Source organism: Nicotiana attenuata, chromosome 11, assembly GCF_001879085.1.
Source record: "Nicotiana attenuata strain UT chromosome 11, NIATTr2, whole genome shotgun sequence".
Classification (NCBI taxonomy): domain Eukaryota; kingdom Viridiplantae; phylum Streptophyta; class Magnoliopsida; order Solanales; family Solanaceae; genus Nicotiana; species Nicotiana attenuata.
In genome coordinates, this window is record NC_031999.1 from 42,680,824 (window position 1) to 42,690,834 (window position 10,011).

Sequence of the window (10,011 nt, forward strand, 5' to 3'; positions counted from 1 at the left end):
CTTGAAGTTGATATCTTTGATGTATGGGGTATCGATTTTATGGGCCCTTTTGTAAGCTCGTGTGGAAACACCTACATTCTTGTAGCGGTTGATTATGTCTCAAAATGGGTTGAGGTCGTGGCCTTGCCCAACAATGAAGCTAGGAGTGTGGTGGCATTTCTGAAGAAGAGCATTTTCACAAGGTTTGGTACACCTCGGGCAATTATTAGCGATGGAGGATCACATTTTTGTAATAGAGCTTTTGATGCCTTGCTTTCCAAGTATGGTGTCAACCACAAAGTGTCTACGCCTTATCATCCTCAAGCAAGTGGCCTGGTTGAAGTGTCTAACAGGGAGATCAAGAGCATTTTGTCCAAAACCGTCAATGCCAATAGGACCGATTGGTCTAAAAAGTTAGATGATGCTCTATGGGCTTACTGGGCCTCTTACAAGACCTCAATTGGTATGTTGCCGTACCGGTTGGTGTTTGGGAAAGCATGTCACTACCAGTGGAGTTGGAGCATAAGGCCATGTGGGCCTTGAAGAAGTTGAATCTTGATTGGGATATAGCTGCTAATCTTCGGGTGGAGCAACTCAATGAGCTTGATGAATTTAGGTTCCATGCCTACTCTAGTTCGTCCCTGTATAAGGATAAAATGAAATACCTTCATGACAAATATACTCGGGGCAAGGAGTTCAAGGTGGGAGATTTGGTGCTCTTATTCAGTTCTCGTCTAAGGTTGTTCCCGGGAAAGCTGAAGTCAAAGTGGATTGGACCATTTGAAGTAGTGTGTGTGACCCTGTTTGGTGCTCTTGATTTAAAGAACAAAAGTGGGGAAGTTTTTAGAGTGAATGGGCATAGGGTCAAGCATTCTTTGGGAAGTTTGATGATAGCCATGTTGTGGTTGTTGTTCATTTCAAATGATTGGATGGTAACATGTGTCGTGCCGCGACGTTAAATCAGGCGCTTCTTGGAGGCAACCCATGTGTTTTTCATTCTTGTTTTTATTTGATTTTCATTGTAGTGTACGATTGATTTTTGGGCTAACTGGTTGTGAGATGTTACATGATTGAGTTGATGCAGTGCAGGACATAATTGAAAAAAATGCACAGGTCTCTGAAGTTTCCAGTGCAGCCGCACTACCATTTTGTGCAGACCGCACTGGTGAGGGTAAAAGTTAGCCTCTCTGAAGTTTGCTAGTGCGGCTGCACTCNGAGCAAGTGCTGCAAAACTCTAATGATCAGTATAGATCTCACAAGGCTACACCATACAGGTAATGATGCCAGATCTTCAAGGCATGAACAATGGCAGCTAACTCAAGGTCGTGGACAGGGTAATTCTTTTCATGTACCTTCAACTGTCTGGACGCGTAGGCAATCACCCTACCGTCCTGCATCAATACTGCTCCAAGGCCAACTCTCGAGGCGTCACAAAAGACAGTATAAGACCCCGAACCGGTAGGCAACATCAAGATAGGGGCTGTAGTCAAAGCTGTCTTGAGCTTTTGAAAGCTCGCCTCACACTCCTCTGTCCACTGAAATGGGGCACCCTTCTGGGTCAATCTAGTCATAGGGGCAGCAATCGATGAAAATCCCTCCACAAAATGACGGTAGTAACCCGCCAAGCCAAGGAAACTGCGAATCTCTGTAGCTGAGGATGGCCTGGGCCAACTATGCACGACCTCTACCTTCCTCGGATCCACCCGAATACCCTCGCTAGAAATCACATGGCCTAAGAATGCCACAGAACTCAGCCAAAACTCACATTTTGAGAACTTTGCATATAACTTTTTCTCCCTCAAGGTCTATAGCACGGTCCTCAGGGCTGCTCATGATCTTCCCGACTCCGGGAATACACAAGAATATCATCAATAAAAACAATTAGGAACGAGTCAAGATATGGCCTGAACACACTGTGCATTAAATGCATGAAAGCTGCAGGGGCATTGGTCAGCCCAAATGACATGACAAGGAACTCGTAATGGCCATATCGAGTCCTGAAGGCAGTCTTCGGGATATCTAGCTCCCGAATCTTCAACTGATGGTAACCTGAGCGCAAGTCAATCTTAGAAAACACCTGTGCGCCCTGAAGCTGGTCAAACAGATCATCAGTGCGAGGCAAAGGATAACGGTTCTTCACTGTAACCTTGTTCAACTGGCGGTAGTCAATACAAATGCGCATAGAACCATTCTTTTTCTTCACGAACAAAAGAGGAGCACCCCACGGTGAAACATTGGGTCGAATAAAAACCTTACCAAGCAATTCCTGCAACTGATCCTTCAACTCCTTCAACTCAGGAGGAGCTATACGATACGGAGGAATGGAAATGGGCTGAGTGCCCGGCAACAGATCAATGCCGAAATCAATGTCTCTATCAGGCGGCATTCCTGGAAGGGCAGCTGGAAATACACCGGGATAATCCCGTACCACTGGAACAGAATCAACAGAAGGGGTATCAATACTAACATCTCTCACATAAGCCAAATACGCGGCACACCCCTTCTCAACCATGCGCTGAGCTTTAAGAAAAGAGATAACTCTACTGGGAGTGTGATCTAAAGTACCACTCCACTCAACACGCGGAATACCTGGCATAGCCAGCGTCACGGTCTTGGCATGACAATCAAGAATAGCAAAATGGGGCGACAACCAGTCCATGCCCAAAATAATGTCAAAATCCACCATACCGAGTAACAATAAATCTGCCCTGGTCTCAAAACCACGAATAGTAACCAAACATGATCGATAAATGCGATCCACAACAAGAGAATCTCCCACAGGAGTAGAAACATAAACGGGGGCACTCAAAGAATCCCGAGGCACACCCAAATGCGGAGCAAAGTAAGTAGACACATAAGAGTAAGTAGAGCCTGGATCAAATAAAACCGATGCCTCTCTGTGACAAACCAATATAATACCTGTAATGACGGAGTCGGAGGCAACAACCTCAGTGCGAGCAGGAATACAATAATATCTGGCCCGGTCCCTCTCGCGAGGGCGACCTCTATCTCCCCGACCTCCGCCCCTAGCTGGCTGGGCAGGTGGGGTAGCAGCTGGAGCTGTGACCATGGCCTGAGAACCCTGAGGAGCACGCTGTGGCTGAGAAGTCTGTGGGGGCGCGCTCCTCCCAAGTCTGGGGCAATCCCTCACCAAGTGACGTGTATCACCACACTCGTAACAAGCTCTGGGAGGACGCGGTGGCTGTGACTGGCTAGGGCCAGGTCTGCTGGACTGACCTCTGGAAGCACCCCGCGCAGGAGGCGCGCTAGAAACTGGAGGTGCATAATAAGGCTCCTGAGGTGGAGGTGGAGCTGGAGTACTGCCGGCTGCTGGAAGAGCTGAATGTACAGGGCGACCCGAATAACCTCTGCCATAACGACCTGCTGATGGGGTACGGGCACCAGAGTAGTGACCCGACTCTCGAGACCTCTTAGCCTCCCTCTCTCCTCGCTCCCTGGCGAGAATACCCTTAATCCTCCTAGCAATGCTCACTACCTGCTGATAAGGAATGTCCATCTCCAACTCTCGAGCCATGCTAGATCTGATGGGTGGAATAAGACCCTCAATGAACCTGCGAACTCTCTCCCGAACTGTAGCAACCAAAGCCGGTGCATGCCTGGCCAACCTGGTATAACGGATAGCATACTCTGAAACGGTCATAGCACCCTGGCGCAAATGCTCAAACTCTGCGCGCCATGCATCCCTGAGACTCTGGGGGACAAACTCTCTCATGAACATATCCGAGAACTGGGTCAAAGTCAGTGTAGCAGCCTCGACTGGACTATCTATCTCATAAGTCCGCCACCAATCATAGGCGGCTCCCCGAAGCTGAAAAGCAGTGAAAGAAACCCCGCTGGACTCCACGATGCCCATAGTGCGGAGAATACGATGACACTCCTCTAGAAATCCCAAGGCATCGTCTGATGCTAATCCACTGAACACTGGGGGATCATACTTCTTGAACCTCTCAAGCCTGCGTTGCTCGTCCTATGAAGCAGCTGACCCATCCTCGGGCTGAACTGGTGCTGCAGGCGGTGCTGGAATAATCTCGGGAACCTGCTCAACCTGCACTCGCTGCTCAGGAGTGTGCTCCTCCCTGGCCTGGGATGTGGCTGCAGCAAGGGGAAGCAACCCGCCTGAGCCAAGGTGGTGTACATGCTCATGAACTGAGCCAAAGTCTCCTGGAGCGCTGGAGTAGTAGTGGCAGTAGTAGGTGTGCCAGGTGCCTGGGCTCCGGCTGGATCTGCTGGTGGTACCTCAGCGGCAGCTCGCACAGGTGCTCAGGATGCACCACGTGCGCGTCCTCGACCTCTCCCCCGGCCCCGGCCCCGGCCCCGGCCTCGACGGCTGCAGTAGGGGGCGCGGGTGCCTGATCATCTCGAATAGCACGTGTCCTCACCATCTATGAGAGAATAGAAGTCAGAAGTTTAGAATTGATGTCCAAAAATATCGCACGACGAGGAATTAGAATGAAATGAAGATTTTTTTTTTCTAAATAGTTACATAGCCCCTCGTAGATAAGTACAGACGTCTCCGTACCGATCAGCGAGACTCTAATAAACCGGCCTGTGTTCCATGACTCCTACGAACCTAGATCTTTGATACCAACTTGTCACGACCCTAGTTCACCAACCGTGAACATGTCATGACGGCACATGGTCCCCATGACCAGGTAAGCCTAACATTTGCGGAAATATAATAATTGCGGAAAAATAGAGAAAATCAAATTAAATATCTAAAGGAAACTGTACTGAATGCCGCTTGGCAAGTACAACTCAATATCACAAGTCTAAAATAATTCCCAAAACCCGGAAACTCACGGACAACACAGGCTACAGAAGTGTATAGTAAAGGTTCCAAACTCCAGAATTTCTAACAACCGAAAGAAGGAAAATTAAGTACTAAAGATAGAGTAAGAGGAAGACTCGTCGATCTGCGGACGCAGCAGATCTACCTCGAAGTCTCCGTAGTCCTCCTGCCTCACTGATAGTGTGCCTGAGTGGAGGTACCTGGATGATCTGCACATGAAAAACATGCGCAAGAAGGGCATGAGTACACCACATCGGTACTCAGTAAGTGCCAAGCCTAACCTCGGTTGGGTAGTGACGAGGAAGGTCAGGGCCCTACTGAGATAACATAATAAATAATGAGATAACAGAAACAGTTTAAATAAAGTCTACGCGAGAATCTAAACCAGGTAAATAAGGAAGAACAATAATAGAAAGCAAAGGTAACAATACACGGAAAACTGCTCTCAACACGGAATAGTAACCGGGGGATCTCTTGGTATCCCGAGGATCTCTTGGTATCCTCATCATCAACACTGGGGATCTCTCGGTATCCCGAAGATCTCTTAGTATCCTCAATAAGTAAGTCGGGGATCTCTTAGTATCCCGAGGATCTCTTGGTATCCTCAATAAGTAAACCGGGGATCTCTTGGTATCCCAATATATATATAGAAACACATGTGCCAGGGATCTCTTGGTATCCCGCACCCTTAGTCCAGAATATCTCAAGTACAGAGAGATCTCCTGGGAAGCCGTCCCGTAGTCCCAAATTAAACCCATAACAACAACGATTCCTAAATCTCGAAACAATGCTAAAAATCAGGACACGAAGTAGTAAATTATAGCCTAACATGCTTCACAGAGTACAAATAGCACAGTTAAAGCAAATAAGCAGGTAAGCCAGCTAAACATGAGTCTCTAAGCTAGCACAGGTACAAACTTACAGTTAAAATGAACAAGTAAACAAGAAAGCTCAATTTAAATACTTCAAGTAGAAACGGATTTACAACAATTAGCTCAAGTACGCGCTCGTCACCTCACGTACGGGGCATTCAAATATTCAAGATCATATCCTAAGGGAAAAAGGTCCCCCACACAGAGTAAGACAAGCCACTTACCTCGAACCGGCTCAATATCAACTAGAAATCACGCTCTTGCCACGAGTATCCGACTCCAAATGGCTCAAATCAATTCAATTCAATTACACATTGTAAATAACATCGCAAACACATGGTTTTGCTAATAAATTCAAAGCTACGGCGTAAAATTAGGTGAAATGACCAAAATGCCCTCCAGGCCAATGCCCCGGAATCGAATAATTTTTACATTTTCAGAACCCTCGTACTCTCACGAGTCTAACCATATAAGAATCTCCCAAATCGGAGGTCTAATGCTCACTCAAAACTCCATAATTTAGCCAATGAAGTTTTACCCCAAATTATCCAATTTTGATCCTAAATTCGAATTCCAATGATACATTTAACTATATAATGATGAAATATAACTAGAAGGGATTAAGGAAACGTTACCCAATAGTCTTCTCTACAAAACTCACTCAAAATCGCCCTTACCCGAGTTCTCAATTGATTTTTGTAACTTATGAACTCAAACCCTCGAAATTTCTATTTCTGCCCAGGGATTTCCGCTTCTGCGGACAAGGGACCGCATCTGCGGTCCCGCTTATGCGGAACAAATGCCGCTTCTGCGGCTATTAACTAAAATCCAGGGGTTCCGCTTCTGCGGTCTTAAACCGCACCTGCGGTAGCCGCTTCTGCGAAATACTTACCGCTTCTGCGGTTTCTCACCAATGATCCAGGACCGCATCTGCGACTTATACCTCGCAGGTGCATAACCGCTTCTGCGGTCAAACTTTCGCACCTGCGGAAACTGAAGGGAGCCCAAATTCCGCTCCTGCGATGGGATGGCCGCTTATGCGGCTCCGCTTCTGCGGTTCCCAAGCCGCAGAAGAGAAAATACCAGAAGAGAGAAAAAACCAGTTGCTGCAACACTTCAAAAATTCTTCCGTTAACCACCCGAAATCATCCCGAGGCCCCCGGGACCTCAACTAAAAGAACCAATAGCACCTAATACCTCATTCAAACTTGTACCAACCCTTAAACCACCTAAAACAACGTCGGAAAGTCGAATTAATCAATGATTTAAGCCTAAGAACTTCAAATTCCTTAAAAATACATTTTCGATCAAAAACCTAACCAAAACACGTCTGAATGACCTGAAATTTTGCACACACATCCCAAATGACACGACGGAGCTACTGCTACTTCCGGAATTCCATTCCGGCCCTCGGATCAAAAATTCACTATCAGACCGGAAACTTCAAAAAATTCAACCTTCGGCATTTCAAGCCTAAATGAGCTACGGACTTCCAAAATACATTCCGAACACGCTCCCAACCCCGAAATCACCTAACGGAGCTAACGGAACCATCGAATTTCCATTCCGAGGTCATCTTCACACTGTTCCGACTACGGACCATTTTTCAACACTTAAGCTCTCGTTTAGGGACTAAGTGTCCCAAAACTCTCCGAAACTCAACACCGAACGTCCCGGCATACCAAAATAGCAGAAATGAACTTAGGGGAAGTAGTAAATGGGGAATCAGGGCGTAAATTCCAAAAACGACCGGCCGGGTCGTTACATCTAGCCTCGTCACTACTTCGCCGGGGTTAGGCTAGACACTTACCAGCACATGGGGTCGGTTGTGCTGATGCTACACTCTGTGCATTTTTTTGCACAGGCCTAGGTTTCGAGCAGCAGCAGCAGCATTAGCACGGGAGCAGGCTTTCAGTATCGTGAGACCCGAGGTAGCCTTGCAGACGTCCACAGGCCCGACGTCTCTCTCTTATTCTCTCTTTTAGACTATTTCCTCTTTGTATTCGAGACAAACAGCAATTTCCTCCTTATTATGACAATTTTGATCATTTGCTCCTATCCTTTTCAAGGATTGTTACCTTTGGAACCGATTGGTCTACCACGCTTCATGCGTACACTAAACTCTATCCTTCAGGGACTTTAATTTTAATTGGAGCATTTGCAGCTGAAATATGATATTTAATTTTGGATCAGCAAATGCTTCTAGCATTTGACTAGAATTATCTTCTGAGTGAGGATCATACTAATGATAATTCGATTCATATAACATATTTTTCAGCTGTTTATTCCATCCCCAAAATGTTAGATTAACTAACATATATCCCCAATCTTCTTTGGGAAATATATCTTTGTGTATTGTGGTAGAGAAATTAATCATATACCTCACATCAAAGGATAGTAAAAATATTTGGTTTCTGATCCTAAACCAATTGTGAGGGGAGGACATATCATATATTGTTGGTCTGACGCATACAAGTGCTGCTATATGCAATTTAGAAAATCTTAGACCAACATATGAAGTTTTGTTCTCATAAGCAATGGTTTAGCTATTAATAGGAGGTATCCAATGCTAAACCAACTTGGATATAAACCAGCATTATCAAGATGAACTGTCTTGATTTCATAATCTGAAAGTTATGCTCTTAATTGAGAAAAACAATCTCAAATGCCAAACTGCAAGTTGACAATAAACATACATGTAACCATCTTATATATGCATCTATAAGTGGTTCACATGACAGGTGAATGGGCCCATATTCACCTTTTATATATTTCAGAATTCAGGGGTTTAGTCCCAACTTTAGCCGGTATAATCAATTTATTACGAGAACAAGCAGCACAAGAGAATTCTTGAAGAATCTTCTGGTTCTTCAGTATATGCTTATCAGAATTCTCAAATAGCTCATTTAAAAATGGCAAATGAAAACTTCAAGTTTATCATGACATGTGCTATCTCTTAGTAAACTTCTGGTTTACTATGGCAAAAACTTTTGCATTAGTAAACTTTTGGTTTACTGTGGCTACTTTTGTATAAGTAAATTTCTGATTTACTGTAGCTGCTTTTGCATTAGTAAACTTCTGATTTACTGTGGCTACTTTTGTATAAGTAAATTTCTGATTTACTGTAGCTGCTTATGCATTAGTAAACTTCTGGTTTACTGTGATACATGATGTAGTACAAATTGAAGAATAAGGCGGGTAACTTCTCACATTCATATTTACCCCCTATGATTGTGGAAACATAAAGATTTTTAATCTTTCAATCATTTGTAGTCTCAGTATGATTGTCATTTGTATTAGTAAACTTCAGGTTTACTACAACATATGTTTTGACCATAGTCATATAATATGAATGACATATTTGTATATATGCTCTTCGAAAGACTTCATTTATTATCCACAATCTAATATTTATCGGACATTATTGGTGTCATGTGTCTTCTAGACAAATAGTTAGCCCTTCAGGAGTTTTTGATAAATTTTGTACTACCAAATATCGCTCAGACACTTCTGGTGTCATGAGAAAAAAAGTCATAATCAAATGAACAATAGAAAGACAATACTAAATTTATAAATGTAAAAAATTAAGAATTTCATACCACCAATTTTGTGACAAATGTCTCCTTTAGGGAGAAACGCCATTAACATCTGAATATTTTATATCAAAGCGGTAACCACATAGTCATTACATCCTTTAGGAAAAGATACACGAGTTGTTATTTCCTTCGGGGAACTCGATAACTAACCATAACATATTAATGCGATTGTAGTAGAAAGCATTCTACAAGAATACTTTTACCTTGGAATGATATTTAATAAAATTATCCAAGATATTTTACGTACAACGGGTACGGGTGACAATGATTTTTGTGCCACAAAAACAAGATTTATATCCTTTGTTATTCTACCTCTTCAGGAGGTGAGTTGTGGTATTTCTTCATTCACTCCAGGGAATGAAAATTTGCATCAAAAATAACTTTGAATAGCCTATTATTTTATTTAAGCACAGAAAGATACAGTTTCATAATATTTTCCTGCTTCAGGAGAAAATTTCAATTGTGTTACTTCTTCAGGAGCAAATTTAAAATACGTAATATTGAGTATATAGTCCCTCAATCATATTACCTCTTCTGGAGGTGAATTGTAATACATTTATATCAAAAGCGCCTTCATATTTACGAGCTTTATTAATATTGTCACATTCACTTCAGGGAATGGATTAATATTTATCAAAAGTTCTCATCCTCCAGGGAATGGAACATAATTATCTCAACGTGCATTAATCACACCAAACCGTGTGATGGCTTAGAACCTCTTTTAAGATAATGCTACTTCAGGAGCAAATCGAGG